Raw genomic sequence first — 22636 nt, 5'->3', positions numbered from 1 at the left:
AAACAACAAAAAACGATAATAAAGAACCATAAAGGAGAACACGTGATTATGGCGACGTGTTATTATGAATATTTTATTATGTGAAAAATAATGGATCAGTCAACTAATAAACATTTTCCAAAACATAAATGCTTTCTAATTAATTTCAATAAAGGTTTGATTGATTCTTAAATTTTTTCCTTTGAAATTAAAATTTTCTGCTGGCGACATTCTACTTTTAGCGCCCCAACTTTGTTATATTTCCTTGGTTTACTAGAAAAGTAACACAAACTCAAAAGATTATGTATGTATACTTGAAAAGCTTTGCTTGTCGTCGATCATTTAGAAATTATTTTATGTTTAAGGTACGTATTCAGAGACATTTGCCCCAGCACACTGGCGACATCAAATCGAATACTGAAGAAAGCCTGGCCCAAAATTACAAGTTGATAATATAGTGTAACTGGCAATTATTGGCTTCGATGCTCTGTTGATAATGATTTCATAAAGTTAACTTAAATTTATAGAATTTGTCTAATAACCTGACATAAAGCGACTTGAAGGCATACAAAGGAGTATTTAACATTTTAAGAACCTTCGCCATTCTTTGTCAAAAGTGACGTGCTAGTTCGTTTACTCGTCAAAATAAACCAGTTTCTTGAAAATGAATAAGTCAACACTTATCCTTCAATTTTATAGTGAATTTTCTTTTCTTTCATTGAAATGTTGGACTTCTATGAACACTTCTCACCAGTAGCACAGCGGTAATTCACCGGACTTATAACGACAGAAACCCAATTTCTGTAATTGTGGTGGGCAAAACGCATTACAATCCATAAAGTATTTTGTTCTTAACTACAAACAAACATAATCTATGAATTCTGTTTAGTCGAAATGTATCTCAGGTCGCTTATCATCACCAACGTGAATTTTTCTGCAAATAGTATTTTGTGTTTGTCTATTTTAAATAAAAGAAACAACCATACAACTTATTTGTACCTACAATGTTGTTTAAAATAAACAAAATACAGCACTAGGTGGCGCAGCCGTCAAGACAAAGAGGCTTCCAATCGAGAGGTTTAAAATCTCAAATATAGTCTTTTACGTTTCATAAATGTGGCGAAATTAAAGGAAAAGTTTTATTGTATATAAATAAATGACTAGAAAAAATGTTCCATTATAGAGTTTGAAAGTTGTTTCGAGTATTTAAAATTTTTTCAGACTAATTATATATTTTATTTTTACACCGTATTTATAACTACAAAGTGTTGTTACATAAGCCTTATATGAAGAGTATGGAGCATACTTACCTGGCGCTGAGAATGCCATGATCAACAAGGTGGCTTCTCCAGAGCGAGGCTCGCCCATTGCACTCTGGGTGGGTTGACCTCTGCCACTATCCCAAACTGGGACAGATGGAGCGTGTAATTTTGGTAGTGGGGACTGCGTTCGCGCTATCCCCTGTAGTAGAAATCGAAAAGAAGAATCCAATTTGTTATTAAAGAAATGAAGTCGTTACTAAATAATCATAAGTATTTAACCTCAAAATGTTCAATCGTACTCAATACTTCCTTTATGGGATGAATACATAATGCACAACAAATGAAACATTTCTGCTTTAGCTTAGAATGTTATTTGAAACAGTGAAGCTTACTACACTGGTATGGGAGTTAAATCCGTTCTTAAAATACAGTAGAGAGCGTAACGGTGGCATTGCAGTTAGGTTATTAATTGGTACAGGTATAAAGGTGTTCCTTTACATTGGCTGTATTTGTTGTATCAGTAGGACTTCTTTGATTTCTTATTTCTTTCCCAACCTGGTATGCTTATGTTGTGTTGGTTTCTCAATTTCGCGCAAAGCTACACCAGTAGGCTTAAGCAGTAAACTGAGGGCTTTTAACACTACAAGTTTGTTGCTCTTTGCCCTGTGGATGGAAGGCTCAGTGCAGATTTCTGGATATGTGAGTTTCCACCTAAAATTCGTGTCATACGGAATTTTAAAGGCTGTCAATGATTGGAAAACAGTGGAAGGTTTAATCCCTGTGTCACATTCTCGTTAAAATTGCCCGAGTATCTGCAGTCCTGTAGCTGCAAGTATCAAATGTGAATACATAGGGCACAGTGACCTTACTTAAGGTCGTCGCGAGAACGAGACAGCAATTTGATAATTAATCAAGACAAATTATCTTCATTCGTTATACCCCTATGTATGGCCGTTACTTAAGTAATTAAATACAAATGTGACTTTATCAAACCTCACTCATTTTAACTGTAAGGCCGAATTGTGCGTTTGTGTCCCTTAAGAGGAAAATAAGTTGGATAACTCCATCCATATGGGTAATAATAGGAGCTTTTTAGGTCTCAATTATAGTTAACAATTAACTCTATACTATATACATATTGCTGTATATAAACAAACCTATTCCATATAATTTGAAGTTGCCTCTTTTATTACATTCTGGTTTTGTTTCAAAACACATGTACGGTATTTAAGACGCAAAATAGGATAAAATACAAACATAGAAAAATGTTACTGCTTATGTAGGTGAGGGTAATAATAATGTAGTTTTGGTATGTTTGAGTTTTCGAAAGCATTTGACAATGTGATACATAGAAGGCTTGTAAGAAAAAAAAAGTCTCGAAAGATGTGGGAAATAAGTTAGCAAGTTGGGTAGAAGAGGGTGGGATAACAAAAGCAGAGCGTTGTTACGAAAGGAGTTCAGTCAAACTAGATTAATGTCACAAGTGGGCCACTTCAGGACTCACTCTTAGGACCTTTGCTCTTTTTGATCGACATCAATGATATAGATGAAGGAATAGTCAATAAATATTTAAATTTGCAGATGATATTAATGTCTTGGTTGTTGCTAAATGTAAAGAGGATGCTACTTCTTTATTGAGCAAAGCTAATAAATGGTAGGTTTTCTTTTGTAATTATAATACACACATGATTATAATTCATAATTTGTATGGATATAATCTGATAAGTTTAGCCAGAACGAGCGAATTTTGAAGTGAGCTTCAGAGCTCGTAATAACAGAGGTAGAGAAGAAATAATACGATTTTGTAGTTGGCTTCTATATCAACTAAACCAGTTGTGTGTAGTTTTCACAAAAGATAGTGTTATTTAAAGCTCTAGACTCAGCTGTGGTAACCAATAGTGTATCGATTTTTTTTGTTCATTTCTTGGCTTGTATGCTTGTGTGTGTGTTTTATTTTGAAACAAGCAGATTGTGTGCTGTTTATTTAGCGTTGAAATTCGTCGGCACCAAGCCACAGACATCTACTGTAAAGAATCCGTGCCATATACAAAACCTGATATTGGCTATCTAATAAAATTCTAAACTTTATAAAGCATTTTGTCTCAGACTTTCCAAACGTTTTCCCACAAGTGACGTAAGACTAATAGGCCTATGAAAGCCAGACTTTCTCGAGCGTCCATTTTTAAATAGAAAATGTTGACAAAAATCTTCTATTATAAGTATGTTTTATACAGTTCTTGAAAATATAATTACCGAAAATCTTGTTCCCAAATATCTAGCACTCGGCCTACATCTGTCGTATGTTTCCACCTTGATGAAGACGTCTATCTCCTCTATCCATTCTGTGAATTCCTTTACATGCATATCACTATGTCCTCAGTTATTTGTTTTATATACCGAACCATAACTATCGTTCACAAATTTAGCTCTGTAACTTATCAGACATTTAAATTTAAAGCTACCAATACTCGCACCTTTAAATGTTAGTCATACAGTTAAAGAGGTACATGCCAGTTACGTAATCCCTTTCAAGGACTTTGATTTGCGACTAATACGTTTACAAGGTACCTAACCTTATTCATTTGCACGTGACAGAAACTAAATATTTTGGGAAAAGCATTACGCACTCTTTATATATAATATCGCTATGAAGTGAAGGAGTTCACGCAAGTTCATTTTTAGCGATTCTTATCGAAGAATGCATTTTACTTTTACCCTTTGAGTTATTGATGATAAGCACTGATTGGCTGTAGTGTATAACGATATAACAAATTGATAATTTGAGTCTATACACTCGATATATCCGTGAAGGAGATCATGTGCTTAAAAGTGAATTCTATTACAAGCTTCAAATGATTTTGTTCTGTTTTGAATGTCGCGCAAAGCTTCACGACGTCTATCTGCGCTAGTAGTCCCTAATTTAGCAGTGTAAGACAAGAGTGAAGGCAGCTAGTCATCACCGTCAATTCTTGGGCTACACTTTTACCAACGAATAGTGGGATTGACCGTCACATTATAACGACCCCACGGCTGAAAGAGCGAGCATATTTTGGGGATGATGGGGATTCGAACCCGTGACCCTCGGATTACGAGTCGAGTGCCTAAACCACCTGGCCATGCCGAACCGCTCAGCTCCAAATGGACATACCCACAAGATCTCTTGATAGTCTACGTTTGGAGTATGATCAAATGAGTAAAATTATATACTTTTACGCGACAATCTTTTAATTTACTAAAAAACAAACAACAAAAAACGATAATATAGAACCATAAAGGAGAACACGTGATTATGGCGACGTGTTATTATGAATATTTTATTATGTGAAAAAATAATGGATCAGTCAACTAATAAACATTTTCCAAAACATAAATGCTTTCTAATTAATTTCAATAAAGGTTTGATTGATTCTTAAATTTTTTCCTTTGAAATTAAAATTTTCTGCTGGCGACATTCTACTTTTAGCGCCCCAACTTTGTTATATTTCCTTGGTTTACTAGAAAAGTAACACAAACTCAAAAGATTATGTATGTATACTTGAAAAGCTTTGCTTGTCGTCGATCATTTAGAAATTATTTTATGTTTAAGGTACGTATTCAGAGACATTTGCCCCAGCACACTGGCGACATCAAATCGAATACTGAAGAAAGCCTGGCCCAAAATTACAAGTTGATAATATAGTGTAACTGGCAATTATTGGCTTCGATGCTCTGTTGATAATGATTTCATAAAGTTAACTTAAATTTATAGAATTTGTCTAATAACCTGACATAAAGCGACTTGAAGGCATACAAAGGAGTATTTAACATTTTAAGAACCTTCGCCATTCTTTGTCAAAAGTGACGTGCTAGTTCGTTTACTCGTCAAAATAAACCAGTTTCTTGAAAATGAATAAGTCAACACTTATCCTTCAATTTTATAGTGAATTTTCTTTTCTTTCATTGAAATGTTGGACTTCTATGAACACTTCTCACCAGTAGCACAGCGGTAATTCACCGGACTTATAACGACAGAAACCCAATTTCTGTAATTGTGGTGGGCAAAACGCATTACAATCCATAAAGTATTTTGTTCTTAACTACAAACAAACATAATCTATGAATTCTGTTTAGTCGAAATGTATCTCAGGTCGCTTATCATCACCAACGTGAATTTTTTCTGCAAATAGTATTTTGTGTTTGTCTATTTTAAATAAAAGAAACAACCATACAACTTATTTGTACCTACAATGTTGTTTAAAAATAAACAAAATACAGCACTAGGTGGCGCAGCCGTCAAGACAAAGAGGCTTCCAATCGAGAGGTTTAAAATCTCAAATATAGTCTTTTACGTTTCATAAATGTGGCGAAATTAAAGGAAAAGTTTTATTGTATATAAATAAATGACTAGAAAAAAATGTTCCATTATAGAGTTTGAAAGTTGTTTCGAGTATTTAAAAATTTTTTCAGACTAATTATATATTTTATTTTTACACCGTATTTATAACTACAAAGTGTTGTTACATAAGCCTTATATGAAGAGTATGGAGCATACTTACCTGGCGCTGAGAATGCCATGATCAACAAGGTGGCTTCTCCAGAGCGAGGCTCGCCCATTGCACTCTGGGTGGGTTGACCTCTGCCACTATCCCAAACTGGGACAGATGGAGCGTGTAATTTTTGGTAGTGGGGGACTGCGTTCGCGCTATCCCCTGTAGTAGAAATCGAAAAGAAGAATCCAATTTGTTATTAAAGAAATGAAGTCGTTACTAAATAATCATAAGTATTTAACCTCAAAATGTTCAATCGTACTCAATACTTCCTTTATGGGATGAATACATAATGCACAACAAATGAAACATTTCTGCTTTAGCTTAGAATGTTATTTGAAACAGTGAAGCTTACTACACTGGTATGGGAGTTAAATCCGTTCTTAAAATACAGTAGAGAGCGTAACGGTGGCATTGCAGTTAGGTTATTAATTGGTACAGGTATAAAGGTGTTCCTTTACATTGGCTGTATTTGTTGTATCAGTAGGACTTCTTTGATTTCTTATTTCTTTCCCAACCTGGTATGCTTATGTTGTGTTGGTTTCTCAATTTCGCGCAAAGCTACACCAGTAGGCTTAAGCAGTAAACTGAGGGCTTTAACACTACAAGTTTGTTGCTCTTTGCCCTGTGGATGGAAGGCTCAGTGCAGATTTCTGGATATGTGAGTTTCCACCTAAAATTCGTGTCATACGGAATTTTAAAGGCTGTCAATGATTGGAAAACAGTGGAAGGTTTAATCCCTGTGTCACATTCTCGTTAAAATTGCCCGAGTATCTGCAGTCCTGTAGCTGCAAGTATCAAATGTGAATACATAGGGCACAGTGACCTTACTTAAGGTCGTCGCGAGAACGAGACAGCAATTTGATAATTAATCAAGACAAATTATCTTCATTCGTTATACCCCTATGTATGGCCGTTACTTAAGTAATTAAATACAAATGTGACTTTATCAAACCTCACTCATTTTAACTGTAAGGCCGAATTGTGCGTTTGTGTCCCTTAAGAGGAAAATAAGTTGGATAACTCCATCCATATGGGTAATAATAGGAGCTTTTTAGGTCTCAATTATAGTTAACAATTAACTCTATACTATATACATATTGCTGTATATAAACAAACCTATTCCATATAATTTGAAGTTGCCTCTTTTATTACATTCTGGTTTTGTTTCAAAACACATGTACGGTATTTAAGACGTAAAATAGGATAAAATACAAACATAGAAAAATGTTACTGCTTATGTAGGTGAGGGTAATAATAATGTAGTTTTGGTATGTTTGAGTTTTCGAAAGCATTTGACAATGTGATACATAGAAGGCTTGTAAGAAAAAAAAAGTCTCGAAAGATGTGGGAAATAAGTTAGCAAGTTGGGTAGAAGAGGGTGGGATAACAAAAGCAGAGCGTTGTTACGAAAGGAGTTCAGTCAAACTAGATTAATGTCACAAGTGGGCCACTTCAGGACTCACTCTTAGGACCTTTGCTCTTTTGATCGACATCAATGATATAGATGAAGGAATAGTCAATAAATATTTAAATTTGCAGATGATATTAATGTCTTGGTTGTTGCTAAATGTAAAGAGGATGCTACTTCTTTATTGAGCAAAGCTAATAAATGGTAGGTTTTCTTTTGTAATTATAATACACACATGATTATAATTCATAATTTGTATGGATATAATCTGATAAGTTTAGCCAGAACGAGCGAATTTTGAAGTGAGCTTCAGAGCTCGTAATAACAGAGGTAGAGAAGAAATAATACGATTTTGTAGTTGGCTTCTATATCAACTAAACCAGTTGTGTGTAGTTTTCACAAAAGATAGTGTTATTTAAAGCTCTAGACTCAGCTGTGGTAACCAATAGTGTATCGATTTTTTTGTTCATTTCTTGGCTTGTATGCTTGTGTGTGTGTTTTATTTTGAAACAAGCAGATTGTGTGCTGTTTATTTAGCGTTGAAATTCGTCGGCACCAAGCCACAGACATCTACTGTAAAGAATCCGTGCCATATACAAAAACCTGATATTGGCTATCTAATAAAATTCTAAACTTTATAAAGCATTTTGTCTCAGACTTTCCAAACGTTTTCCCACAAGTGACGTAAGACTAATAGGCCTATGAAAGCCAGACTTTCTCGAGCGTCCATTTTTAACTGGAAAATGTTGACAAAATCTTCTATTATAAGTATGTTTTATACAGTTCTTGAAAATATAATTACCGAAAATCTTGTTCCCAAATATCTAGCACTCGGCCTACATCTGTCGTATGTTTCCACCTTGATGAAGACGTCTATCTCCTCTATCCATTCTGTGAATTCCTTTACATGCATATCACTATGTCCTCAGTTATTTGTTTTTATATACCGAACCATAACTATCGTTCACAAATTTAGCTCTGTAACTTATCAGACATTTAAATTTAAAGCTACCAATACTCGCACCTTTAAATGTTAGTCATACAGTTAAAGAGGTACATGCCAGTTACGTAATCCCTTTCAAGGACTTTGATTTGCGACTAATACGTTTACAAGGTACCTAACCTTATTCATTTGCACGTGACAGAAACTAAATATTTTGGGAAAAGCATTACGCACTCTTTATATATAATATCGCTATGAAGTGAAGGAGTTCACGCAAGTTCATTTTTAGCGATTCTTATCGAAGAATGCATTTTACTTTTACCCTTTGAGTTATTGATGATAAGCACTGATTGGCTGTAGTGTATAACGATATAACAAATTGATAATTTGAGTCTATACACTCGATATATCCGTGAAGGAGATCATGTGCTTAAAAGTGAATTCTATTACAAGCTTCAAATGATTTTGTTCTGTTTTGAATGTCGCGCAAAGCTTCACGACGTCTATCTGCGCTAGTAGTCCCTAATTTAGCAGTGTAAGACAAGAGTGAAGGCAGCTAGTCATCACCGTCAATTCTTGGGCTACACTTTTACCAACGAATAGTGGGATTGACCGTCACATTATAACGACCCCACGGCTGAAAGAGCGAGCATATTTTGGGGATGATGGGGATTCGAACCCGTGACCCTCGGATTACGAGTCGAGTGCCTAAACCACCTGGCCATGCCGAACCGCTCAGCTCCAAATGGACATACCCACAAGATCTCTTGATAGTCTACGTTTGGAGTATGATCAAATGAGTAAAATTATATACTTTTACGCGACAATCTTTTAATTTACTCAAAAAAAACAAACAACAAAAAACGATAATAAAGAACCATAAAGGAGAACACGTGATTATGGCGACGTGTTATTATGAATATTTTATTATGTGAAAAAATAATGGATCAGTCAACTAATAAACATTTTCCAAAACATAAATGCTTTCTAATTAATTTCAATAAAGGTTTGATTGATTCTTAAATTTTTTCCTTTGAAATTAAAATTTTCTGCTGGCGACATTCTACTTTTAGCGCCCCAACTTTGTTATATTTCCTTGGTTTACTAGAAAAGTAACACAAACTCAAAAGATTATGTATGTATACTTGAAAAGCTTTGCTTGTCGTCGATCATTTAGAAATTATTTTATGTTTAAGGTACGTATTCAGAGACATTTGCCCCAGCACACTGGCGACATCAAATCGAATACTGAAGAAAGCCTGGCCCAAAATTACAAGTTGATAATATAGTGTAACTGGCAATTATTGGCTTCGATGCTCTGTTGATAATGATTTCATAAAGTTAACTTAAATTTATAGAATTTGTCTAATAACCTGACATAAAGCGACTTGAAGGCATACAAAGGAGTATTTAACATTTTAAGAACCTTCGCCATTCTTTGTCAAAAGTGACGTGCTAGTTCGTTTACTCGTCAAAATAAACCAGTTTCTTGAAAATGAATAAGTCAACACTTATCCTTCAATTTTATAGTGAATTTTCTTTTCTTTCATTGAAATGTTGGACTTCTATGAACACTTCTCACCAGTAGCACAGCGGTAATTCACCGGACTTATAACGACAGAAACCCAATTTCTGTAATTGTGGTGGGCAAAACGCATTACAATCCATAAAGTATTTTGTTCTTAACTACAAACAAACATAATCTATGAATTCTGTTTAGTCGAAATGTATCTCAGGTCGCTTATCATCACCAACGTGAATTTTTTCTGCAAATAGTATTTTGTGTTTGTCTATTTTAAATAAAAGAAACAACCATACAACTTATTTGTACCTACAATGTTGTTTAAAAATAAACAAAATACAGCACTAGGTGGCGCAGCCGTCAAGACAAAGAGGCTTCCAATCGAGAGGTTTAAAATCTCAAATATAGTCTTTTACGTTTCATAAATGTGGCGAAATTAAAGGAAAAGTTTTATTGTATATAAATAAATGACTAGAAAAAAATGTTCCATTATAGAGTTTGAAAGTTGTTTCGAGTATTTAAAAATTTTTTCAGACTAATTATATATTTTATTTTTACACCGTATTTATAACTACAAAGTGTTGTTACATAAGCCTTATATGAAGAGTATGGAGCATACTTACCTGGCGCTGAGAATGCCATGATCAACAAGGTGGCTTCTCCAGAGCGAGGCTCGCCCATTGCACTCTGGGTGGGTTGACCTCTGCCACTATCCCAAACTGGGACAGATGGAGCGTGTAATTTTGGTAGTGGGGACTGCGTTCGCGCTATCCCCTGTAGTAGAAATCGAAAAGAAGAATCCAATTTGTTATTAAAGAAATGAAGTCGTTACTAAATAATCATAAGTATTTAACCTCAAAATGTTCAATCGTACTCAATACTTCCTTTATGGGATGAATACATAATGCACAACAAATGAAACATTTCTGCTTTAGCTTAGAATGTTATTTGAAACAGTGAAGCTTACTACACTGGTATGGGAGTTAAATCCGTTCTTAAAATACAGTAGAGAGCGTAACGGTGGCATTGCAGTTAGGTTATTAATTGGTACAGGTATAAAGGTGTTCCTTTACATTGGCTGTATTTGTTGTATCAGTAGGACTTCTTTGATTTCTTATTTCTTTCCCAACCTGGTATGCTTATGTTGTGTTGGTTTCTCAATTTCGCGCAAAGCTACACCAGTAGGCTTAAGCAGTAAACTGAGGGCTTTTAACACTACAAGTTTGTTGCTCTTTGCCCTGTGGATGGAAGGCTCAGTGCAGATTTCTGGATATGTGAGTTTCCACCTAAAATTCGTGTCATACGGAATTTTAAAGGCTGTCAATGATTGGAAAACAGTGGAAGGTTTAATCCCTGTGTCACATTCTCGTTAAAATTGCCCGAGTATCTGCAGTCCTGTAGCTGCAAGTATCAAATGTGAATACATAGGGCACAGTGACCTTACTTAAGGTCGTCGCGAGAACGAGACAGCAATTTGATAATTAATCAAGACAAATTATCTTCATTCGTTATACCCTATGTATGGCCGTTACTTAAGTAATTAAATACAAATGTGACTTTATCAAACCTCACTCATTTTAACTGTAAGGCCGAATTGTGCGTTTGTGTCCCTTAAGAGGAAAATAAGTTGGATAACTCCATCCATATGGGTAATAATAGGAGCTTTTTAGGTCTCAATTATAGTTAACAATTAACTCTATACTATATACATATTGCTGTATATAAACAAACCTATTCCATATAATTTGAAGTTGCCTCTTTTATTACATTCTGGTTTTGTTTCAAAACACATGTACGGTATTTAAGACGTAAAATAGGATAAAATACAAACATAGAAAAATGTTACTGCTTATGTAGGTGAGGGTAATAATAATGTAGTTTTGGTATGTTTGAGTTTTCGAAAGCATTTGACAATGTGATACATAGAAGGCTTGTAAGAAAAAAAAAGTCTCGAAAGATGTGGGAAATAAGTTAGCAAGTTGGGTAGAAGAGGGTGGGATAACAAAAGCAGAGCGTTGTTACGAAAGGAGTTCAGTCAAACTAGATTAATGTCACAAGTGGGCCACTTCAGGACTCACTCTTAGGACCTTTGCTCTTTTGATCGACATCAATGATATAGATGAAGGAATAGTCAATAAATATTTAAATTTGCAGATGATATTAATGTCTTGGTTGTTGCTAAATGTAAAGAGGATGCTACTTCTTTATTGAGCAAAGCTAATAAATGGTAGGTTTTCTTTTGTAATTATAATACACACATGATTATAATTCATAATTTGTATGGATATAATCTGATAAGTTTAGCCAGAACGAGCGAATTTTGAAGTGAGCTTCAGAGCTCGTAATAACAGAGGTAGAGAAGAAATAATACGATTTTGTAGTTGGCTTCTATATCAACTAAACCAGTTGTGTGTAGTTTTCACAAAAGATAGTGTTATTTAAAGCTCTAGACTCAGCTGTGGTAACCAATAGTGTATCGATTTTTTTGTTCATTTCTTGGCTTGTATGCTTGTGTGTGTGTTTTATTTTGAAACAAGCAGATTGTGTGCTGTTTATTTAGCGTTGAAATTCGTCGGCACCAAGCCACAGACATCTACTGTAAAGAATCCGTGCCATATACAAAACCTGATATTGGCTATCTAATAAAATTCTAAACTTTATAAAGCATTTTGTCTCAGACTTTCCAAACGTTTTCCCACAAGTGACGTAAGACTAATAGGCCTATGAAAGCCAGACTTTCTCGAGCGTCCATTTTTAAATAGAAAATGTTGACAAAAATCTTCTATTATAAGTATGTTTTATACAGTTCTTGAAAATATAATTACCGAAAATCTTGTTCCCAAATATCTAGCACTCGGCCTACATCTGTCGTATGTTTCCACCTTGATGAAGACGTCTATCTCCTCTATCCATTCTGTGAATTCCTTTACATGCATATCACTATGTCCTCAGTTATTTGTTTTTATATACCGAACCATAACTATCGTTCACAAATTTAGCTCTGTAACTTATCAGACATTTAAATTTAAAGCTACCAATACTCGCACCTTTAAATGTTAGTCATACAGTTAAAGAGGTACATGCCAGTTACGTAATCCCTTTCAAGGACTTTGATTTGCGACTAATACGTTTACAAGGTACCTAACCTTATTCATTTGCACGTGACAGAAACTAAATATTTTGGGAAAAGCATTACGCACTCTTTATATATAATATCGCTATGAAGTGAAGGAGTTCACGCAAGTTCATTTTTAGCGATTCTTATCGAAGAATGCATTTTACTTTTACCCTTTGAGTTATTGATGATAAGCACTGATTGGCTGTAGTGTATAACGATATAACAAATTGATAATTTGAGTCTATACACTCGATATATCCGTGAAGGAGATCATGTGCTTAAAAGTGAATTCTATTACAAGCTTCAAATGATTTTGTTCTGTTTTGAATGTCGCGCAAAGCTTCACGACGTCTATCTGCGCTAGTAGTCCCTAATTTAGCAGTGTAAGACAAGAGTGAAGGCAGCTAGTCATCACCGTCAATTCTTGGGCTACACTTTTACCAACGAATAGTGGGATTGACCGTCACATTATAACGACCCCACGGCTGAAAGAGCGAGCATATTTTGGGGATGATGGGGATTCGAACCCGTGACCCTCGGATTACGAGTCGAGTGCCTAAACCACCTGGCCATGCCGAACCGCTCAGCTCCAAATGGACATACCCACAAGATCTCTTGATAGTCTACGTTTGGAGTATGATCAAATGAGTAAAATTATATACTTTTACGCGACAATCTTTTAATTTACTAAAAAACAAACAACAAAAAACGATAATATAGAACCATAAAGGAGAACACGTGATTATGGCGACGTGTTATTATGAATATTTTATTATGTGAAAAAATAATGGATCAGTCAACTAATAAACATTTTCCAAAACATAAATGCTTTCTAATTAATTTCAATAAAGGTTTGATTGATTCTTAAATTTTTTCCTTTGAAATTAAAATTTTCTGCTGGCGACATTCTACTTTTAGCGCCCCAACTTTGTTATATTTCCTTGGTTTACTAGAAAAGTAACACAAACTCAAAAGATTATGTATGTATACTTGAAAAGCTTTGCTTGTCGTCGATCATTTAGAAATTATTTTATGTTTAAGGTACGTATTCAGAGACATTTGCCCCAGCACACTGGCGACATCAAATCGAATACTGAAGAAAGCCTGGCCCAAAATTACAAGTTGATAATATAGTGTAACTGGCAATTATTGGCTTCGATGCTCTGTTGATAATGATTTCATAAAGTTAACTTAAATTTATAGAATTTGTCTAATAACCTGACATAAAGCGACTTGAAGGCATACAAAGGAGTATTTAACATTTTAAGAACCTTCGCCATTCTTTGTCAAAAGTGACGTGCTAGTTCGTTTACTCGTCAAAATAAACCAGTTTCTTGAAAATGAATAAGTCAACACTTATCCTTCAATTTTATAGTGAATTTTCTTTTCTTTCATTGAAATGTTGGACTTCTATGAACACTTCTCACCAGTAGCACAGCGGTAATTCACCGGACTTATAACGACAGAAACCCAATTTCTGTAATTGTGGTGGGCAAAACGCATTACAATCCATAAAGTATTTTGTTCTTAACTACAAACAAACATAATCTATGAATTCTGTTTAGTCGAAATGTATCTCAGGTCGCTTATCATCACCAACGTGAATTTTTTCTGCAAATAGTATTTTGTGTTTGTCTATTTTAAATAAAAGAAACAACCATACAACTTATTTGTACCTACAATGTTGTTTAAAATAAACAAAATACAGCACTAGGTGGCGCAGCCGTCAAGACAAAGAGGCTTCCAATCGAGAGGTTTAAAATCTCAAATATAGTCTTTTACGTTTCATAAATGTGGCGAAATTAAAGGAAAAGTTTTATTGTATATAAATAAATGACTAGAAAAAATGTTCCATTATAGAGTTTGAAAGTTGTTTCGAGTATTTAAAATTTTTTCAGACTAATTATATATTTTATTTTTACACCGTATTTATAACTACAAAGTGTTGTTACATAAGCCTTATATGAAGAGTATGGAGCATACTTACCTGGCGCTGAGAATGCCATGATCAACAAGGTGGCTTCTCCAGAGCGAGGCTCGCCCATTGCACTCTGGGTGGGTTGACCTCTGCCACTATCCCAAACTGGGACAGATGGAGCGTGTAATTTTTGGTAGTGGGGGACTGCGTTCGCGCTATCCCCTGTAGTAGAAATCGAAAAGAAGAATCCAATTTGTTATTAAAGAAATGAAGTCGTTACTAAATAATCATAAGTATTTAACCTCAAAATGTTCAATCGTACTCAATACTTCCTTTATGGGATGAATACATAATGCACAACAAATGAAACATTTCTGCTTTAGCTTAGAATGTTATTTGAAACAGTGAAGCTTACTACACTGGTATGGGAGTTAAATCCGTTCTTAAAATACAGTAGAGAGCGTAACGGTGGCATTGCAGTTAGGTTATTAATTGGTACAGGTATAAAGGTGTTCCTTTACATTGGCTGTATTTGTTGTATCAGTAGGACTTCTTTGATTTCTTATTTCTTTCCCAACCTGGTATGCTTATGTTGTGTTGGTTTCTCAATTTCGCGCAAAGCTACACCAGTAGGCTTAAGCAGTAAACTGAGGGCTTTTAACACTACAAGTTTGTTGCTCTTTGCCCTGTGGATGGAAGGCTCAGTGCAGATTTCTGGATATGTGAGTTTCCACCTAAAATTCGTGTCATACGGAATTTTAAAGGCTGTCAATGATTGGAAAACAGTGGAAGGTTTAATCCCTGTGTCACATTCTCGTTAAAATTGCCCGAGTATCTGCAGTCCTGTAGCTGCAAGTATCAAATGTGAATACATAGGGCACAGTGACCTTACTTAAGGTCGTCGCGAGAACGAGACAGCAATTTGATAATTAATCAAGACAAATTATCTTCATTCGTTATACCCCTATGTATGGCCGTTACTTAAGTAATTAAATACAAATGTGACTTTATCAAACCTCACTCATTTTAACTGTAAGGCCGAATTGTGCGTTTGTGTCCCTTAAGAGGAAAATAAGTTGGATAACTCCATCCATATGGGTAATAATAGGAGCTTTTTAGGTCTCAATTATAGTTAACAATTAACTCTATACTATATACATATTGCTGTATATAAACAAACCTATTCCATATAATTTGAAGTTGCCTCTTTTATTACATTCTGGTTTTGTTTCAAAACACATGTACGGTATTTAAGACGTAAAATAGGATAAAATACAAACATAGAAAAATGTTACTGCTTATGTAGGTGAGGGTAATAATAATGTAGTTTTGGTATGTTTGAGTTTTCGAAAGCATTTGACAATGTGATACATAGAAGGCTTGTAAGAAAAAAAAAGTCTCGAAAGATGTGGGAAATAAGTTAGCAAGTTGGGTAGAAGAGGGTGGGATAACAAAAGCAGAGCGTTGTTACGAAAGGAGTTCAGTCAAACTAGATTAATGTCACAAGTGGGCCACTTCAGGACTCACTCTTAGGACCTTTGCTCTTTTGATCGACATCAATGATATAGATGAAGGAATAGTCAATAAATATTTAAATTTGCAGATGATATTAATGTCTTGGTTGTTGCTAAATGTAAAGAGGATGCTACTTCTTTATTGAGCAAAGCTAATAAATGGTAGGTTTTCTTTTGTAATTATAATACACACATGATTATAATTCATAATTTGTATGGATATAATCTGATAAGTTTAGCCAGAACGAGCGAATTTTGAAGTGAGCTTCAGAGCTCGTAATAACAGAGGTAGAGAAGAAATAATACGATTTTGTAGTTGGCTTCTATATCAACTAAACCAGTTGTGTGTAGTTTTCACAAAAGATAGTGTTATTTAAAGCTCTAGACTCAGCTGTGGTAACCAATAGTGTATCGATTTTTTTGTTCATTTCTTGGCTTGTATGCTTGTGTGTGTGTTTTATTTTGAAACAAGCAGATTGTGTGCTGTTTATTTAGCGTTGAAATTCGTCGGCACCAAGCCACAGACATCTACTGTAAAGAATCCGTGCCATATACAAAAACCTGATATTGGCTATCTAATAAAATTCTAAACTTTATAAAGCATTTTGTCTCAGACTTTCCAAACGTTTTCCCACAAGTGACGTAAGACTAATAGGCCTATGAAAGCCAGACTTTCTCGAGCGTCCATTTTTAACTGGAAAATGTTGACAAAAATCTTCTATTATAAGTATGTTTTATACAGTTCTTGAAAATATAATTACCGAAAATCTTGTTCCCAAATATCTAGCACTCGGCCTACATCTGTCGTATGTTTCCACCTTGATGAAGACGTCTATCTCCTCTATCCATTCTGTGAATTCCTTTACATGCATATCACTATGTCCTCAGTTATTTGTTTTTATATACCGAACCATAACTATCGTTCACAAATTTAGCTCTGTAACTTATCAGACATTTAAATTTAAAGCTACCAATACTCGCACCTTTAAATGTTAGTCATACAGTTAAAGAGGTACATGCCAGTTACGTAATCCCTTTCAAGGACTTTGATTTGCGACTAATACGTTTACAAGGTACCTAACCTTATTCATTTGCACGTGACAGAAACTAAATATTTTGGGAAAAGCATTACGCACTCTTTATATATAATATCGCTATGAAGTGAAGGAGTTCACGCAAGTTCATTTTTAGCGATTCTTATCGAAGAATGCATTTTACTTTTACCCTTTGAGTTATTGATGATAAGCACTGATTGGCTGTAGTGTATAACGACATAACAAATTAATAATTTGAGTCTATACACTCGATATATCCGTGAAGGAGATCATGTGCTTAAAAGTGAATTCTATTACAAGCTTCAAATGATTTTGTTCTGTTTTGAATGTCGCGCAAAGCTTCACGACGTCTATCTGCGCTAGTAGTCCCTAATTTAGCAGTGTAAGACAAGAGTGAAGGCAGCTAGTCATCACCGTCAATTCTTGGGCTACACTTTTACCAACGAATTGTGGGATTGACCGTCACATTATAACGGCCATACGACTGAAAGAGCGAGCATATTTTGAAGATGATGGGGATTCGAACCCGTGACCCTCGGATTACGAGTCGAGTGGCTAAACCACCTGGCCATGCCGAACCGCTGAGCTCCAAATGGACATACCCACAAGATCTCTTGGTAGTCTGCGTTTGGAGTATGATCAAATGAGTAAAATTATATACTTTTAGGCGACAATCTTTTAATTTACTCAAGAAAAACAAAACAAAAAACGATAATAAAGAACCATAAAGAAGAACACGTGATTATGACGACGTGTTATTATGAATACTTTTTTATGTGAAAAAATAATGGAACAGTCAACTAATAAACATTTTCCAAAACATAAATGCTTTCTAATTAATTTCAATCAAGGTTTGATTGTTTCTTAAATTTTTTTCCTTTGAAATTAAAATTCTGCTGGCAACATTCTACTTTTAGCGCCCCTTTTATATTCCCTTGGTTTACTGGAAAAAGTAACACAAACTCAAAAGATTATGTATGTATACTTGAAAAGCTTTGCTTGTCGTCGATCATTTAGAAATTATTTTATGTTTAAGGTACGTATTCAGAGACATTTGCCCCAGCACACTGGCGACATCAAATCGAATACTGAAGAAAGCCTGGCCCAAAATTACAAGTTGATAAAATAGTGTAACTGGCAATAATTTTCGGAATTTCGAACTCCTGTTCACTCCAACTACACGCATTGGCCTCGGGACACCTCGAACAGAGGCACAGAGCAAATGAGAGCTAGCCGAAAATTTAAACACCCGCGCCCGCCGCCTACCGATGGGGGAACCCATTTCTTCGGCCTGTTTCGCGCGTTCGTGGACCAACAGCAGCTTGCTGCGGCGAGTCGGACGTCTAAACGCAGTTGTAGCGAAAAGTGCCCGAACGGTTGGCGAACGGTACTTCTCTTCGACGTCCCTAGAAAATATCTTCGGCATTTCGACCACCTGTTCCCGCCAACAACACGCATTGGCCTCGTGACACCTAGAAGAGAGGCACAGAGCAAATGAGAGCGAGCGGAAAATTTAAACACCCGCGCCCGCCGCCTACCGACTGGGGAACCCATTTCTTCGGCCTATATCGCGCGTGCGTGGACCAACAGCAGTATGCTGCGGCGTTTCGTACGTCTACACGCAGTTGTAGCGAAAAGTGCCCGAACGGTTGGCGGAAGGTCCTTCTCTTTGACGTCCATAGAGGATATCTTCGGCATTTCGACCACCTGATCCCACCAACTGTACGCATTGGCCTCGGGACACCTCGAACAGAGGCATAGAGCAAATGAGAGCGAGCGGGAAATTTAAACACCCGCGCCCGCCTCCTACCGACGGGGAAACATATTTATTCGGCCTGTTTCGCGCGTGCGTGGCCCAACAGCAGCTTGCTGCGGCGTGTCGGACGTCTACACGCAGTTGTAGCGAAAAGTGCCCGAACGGTTGGCGGCAGGTCCTTCGATTCAACGTCCCTAGAGGATATCTTCGGTATTTCCACCACCTGATCCCACCAACTACACGCATTGGCCTCGGGACACTTCGAACAGAGGCACAGAGCAAATGAGAGCGAGCGGGAAATTTAAACACCCGGGCCGCCGCCTAGAGACGGGGGAACCCATTTCGTCGGCATGTTTCGCGCGTGCGTGGACCAACAGCAGCTTGCTGCGGCGTGTCGGACGTCTACACGCAGTTGTAGCGAAGAGTGCCCGAACGGTTGGCGGAAGGTCCTTCTCTTTGACGTCCCTAGAGGATATCTTCGGCATTTCGACCACCCTTTCCCGCCAACTTCACGCATTGGCCTCGGGACACCTAGAACAGAGGCACAGAGCAAATGAGAGCGAGCGGGAAATTTAAACACCCGCGCCCGCCGCCTACCGACGGGGAAACCCATTTCTTCGGCCTATTTCGCGCGTGCGTAGACCAACAGCAGTATGCTGTGGCGTAGCGGTCGTCTACACGCTGTTGTAGCGAAAAGTGCCCGAACGGTTGGCGGCGGGTCCTTCGAATCGACGTCTCTAGAGGATGTCATCGTCATTTCGACCACCTTTTCCCTCCAACTACACGCATTGGCCTCGGGACACCTCGAACAGAGTCTTAGAGCAAATGAGAGCGAGCGGGAAATTTAAAAACCCGCGCCCGCCTCCTACCGACGGGGGAACCCATTTCTTCGGCCTGTTTCGCGCGTTCGTGGACCAACAGCAGCTTGCTGCGGCGTGTCGGACGTCTACACGCAGTTGTAGCGAAAAGTGCCCGAACGGTTGGCGGCAGGTCCTTCGATTCGACGTCCATAGAGGATATCTTCGGCATTTCGACCACCTGATCCCACCAACTGTACGCATTGGCCTCGGGACACCTCGAACAGAGGCATAGAGCAAATGAGAGCGAGCGGGAAATTTAAACACCCGCGCCCGCCTCCTACCGACGGGGAAACTTATTTATTCGGCCTATTTCGCGCGTGCGTAGACCAACAGCAGTATGCTGTGGCGTAGCGGTCGTCTACACGCTGTTGTAGCGAAAAGTGCCCGAACGGTTGGCGGCGGGTCCTTCGAATCGACGTCTCTAGAGGATGTCATCGTCATTTCGACCACCTTTTCCCTCCAACTACACGCATTGGCCTCGGGACACCTCGAACAGAGTCATAGAGCAAATGAGAGCGATCGGGAAATTTAAACACCCGCGCCCGCCGCCTACCGATCGGGGAACCCATTTCTTCGGCCTGTTTCGCGCGTGCGTGGACCAATAGCAGCTTGCTGCGGCGTTTCAGACGTCTACACGGCGGCGGGTTCTTCGATTCGACGTCCCTAGAGAATATTTTCGGCATTTCATCCACCTGTTCCCGCCAACTACACGCATTGGCCTCGGGACACCTCGAACAGAGGCAGAGAGCAAATGACATCGAGCTGGAAATTTAAACACCCGCGCCCGCCGCATACCAACGGGGGAACACATTTCTTCGGCCTTTTTCGCGCGTGCGTGGACCAACAACAGCTTGCTGCGGCGTGTCGGACGTCTTCACGCAGTTGTAGCGAAAAGTGCTGAACGGTTAGCGAAGGGTCCTTCTCTTCGACGTCCCTAGAGGATATCTCCGGCATTTCGACCACCTGTTCCCGCCAACTAAACGCATTGGCCTCGGGACACCTAGAACAGAGGCACAGAGCAAATGAGAGCGAGCAGGAAATTTAAACACTCGCGCCCGCTGCCTATCGAGGGGGGAACGCATTCCTTAGGCCTGTTTCGCGCGTACGTGGACCAACAGGAGCTTGCTGCAGCATGTCAGACGTCTACACAAAGTTGTAGCGAAAAGTGCCCGAACTGTGGCGGCGGGTCCTTCGATTCGACGTCCCTAGAGGATATCTTCGGCATTTCGACCACCTGTCCCGCCAACTTTACACATTGGCCTCGGGACACCTCGAACAGAGGCACAGAGCAAATGAGAGCGAGCAGGAAATTTAAACACTCGCGCCCGCTGCCTATCGAGGGGGGAACGCATTCCTTAGGCCTGTTTCGCGCGTGCGTGGACCAACAGGAGCTTGCTGCAGCATGTCAGACGTCTACACAAAGTTGTAGCGAAAAGTGCCCGAACTGTGGCGGCGGGTCCTTCGATTCGACGTCCCTAGAGGATATCTTCGGCATTTCGACCACCTGTCCCGCCAACTTTACACATTGGCCTCGGGACACCTCAAACAGAGGCACCGAGCAAATGAGAGCGAGCGGGAAATTTAAACACGCGCTCCCGCCGCCTACCGACGGCGGAACCCAACAACCATGGGTAAGTTATTTCTTACTCTAATTTATTGAAATAAGGAAATGAAGTAAAACATAATTAAAACACACCAAAAAGTTTTACATTTTCAAAGTGTTCACTGTCGACACATAATTTTATTCTCTCGAAAACAATGATATACGTAAATATAACCTTTCGCTGCACAGTGTTTGATTTTCATGTATGTGAGAGTGCATCTCTTTGTCAGTCATGTTCTGAAATAGCTAGGCACTGGAATTTTTAATTGAAAAAATTAATATTAATATAACATACAAACACTCAATGTTGTACTGTTCATATAATATTCGTATCCATGGCAATATATCCTCAGGCAATGTAGAAAAATAGATTGTTGCATCGGAAAACACCATTACAGTGCCGAATAATCTACTGTTTTTTAGTATTTGTCAAAAGATATTAACAAATTGCTAACAGTTTGTCATTTGAGAAAGTTTTTTTATTTTTTCTATTCTATTACTTGCACGGTTACAAAGTATAACGATAAACACATTCTCGAAAGACGATAAATGTCATGATGTTGATTTGAAGCATAAATGGTCTTCACAAAAGGAGTAATTACTTTCTGATTTTATAGATTTAAAAGCGAAAATATTTTTAAGGCCATGGGTAGGAAGAAGGTAGATGGAACTGAAACTGAGAATACTCTGAACCAAGGAAGTGGCACCTGTATCTCTTCCTACACCTCATCAGCAGAGATTAACATTGATGCCGGGCCTCATAACGATTCTAAACATTTCCTTTCACCAACACAGACCTCTATCCACAATCAAATGAATAAATAAATCGAAAATTGGACGTTTCTATTCCCTCGAAAACGATCAAAAGACGTAAATAAAAACATGAGAAAAATTAAAGATGGCGATCTGAATGTGCACAACTCGAATTCTAGTAGCAGTAGTATATCCAGCATGACAATCATTGTGGGTAATAATTCTAAGTTTTAAAACACTTGTCACTTTGTTGACATTATGTAACTAAACAATGATAATCATATCAGTAGCACTCAGTTTGAAAACGCCAGTCACTTTCTCAATGTTATGAAACAAAACAGTGTCGGTTATGGCTAAACGTTCTCGGTTTGAAAATTATAGTCACTTTCTAGATGTTATCCAACAAAATTTTGTCA

At 37.6% G+C, this 22636-nt stretch overlaps 4 non-coding genes across 4 annotated transcripts; all 4 read left to right on the top strand.

The window, feature by feature from the left end:
- The first annotated feature begins 1281 nt into the window (after positions 1 to 1281).
- Positions 1282 to 1443, top strand: LOC143232917 (U1 spliceosomal RNA). Its single transcript, XR_013017877.1, has one exon. It is a non-coding gene; the product is annotated as a U1 spliceosomal RNA (small nuclear RNA).
- Positions 1444 to 5768: 4325 nt separating this feature from the next.
- LOC143232906 (U1 spliceosomal RNA) lies at positions 5769 to 5932 on the top strand. The gene has a single exon (XR_013017866.1). It is a non-coding gene; the product is annotated as a U1 spliceosomal RNA (small nuclear RNA).
- A 4326-nt stretch (positions 5933 to 10258) lies between these two features.
- Positions 10259 to 10420, top strand: LOC143232916 (U1 spliceosomal RNA). Its single transcript, XR_013017876.1, has one exon. It is a non-coding gene; the product is annotated as a U1 spliceosomal RNA (small nuclear RNA).
- Positions 10421 to 14740: 4320 nt separating this feature from the next.
- Positions 14741 to 14904, top strand: LOC143232905 (U1 spliceosomal RNA). The gene has a single exon (XR_013017865.1). It is a non-coding gene; the product is annotated as a U1 spliceosomal RNA (small nuclear RNA).
- Positions 14905 to 22636: the final 7732 nt, after the last annotated feature.

This window comes from Tachypleus tridentatus, chromosome 11 (assembly GCF_004210375.1).
Source record: "Tachypleus tridentatus isolate NWPU-2018 chromosome 11, ASM421037v1, whole genome shotgun sequence".
In the NCBI taxonomy this organism is placed as follows: Eukaryota; Metazoa; Arthropoda; class Merostomata; order Xiphosura; family Limulidae; genus Tachypleus; species Tachypleus tridentatus.
The sequence above is the reverse complement of the archived record's forward strand: the minus strand, read 5'-3'. Positions and strand labels throughout refer to the sequence as shown.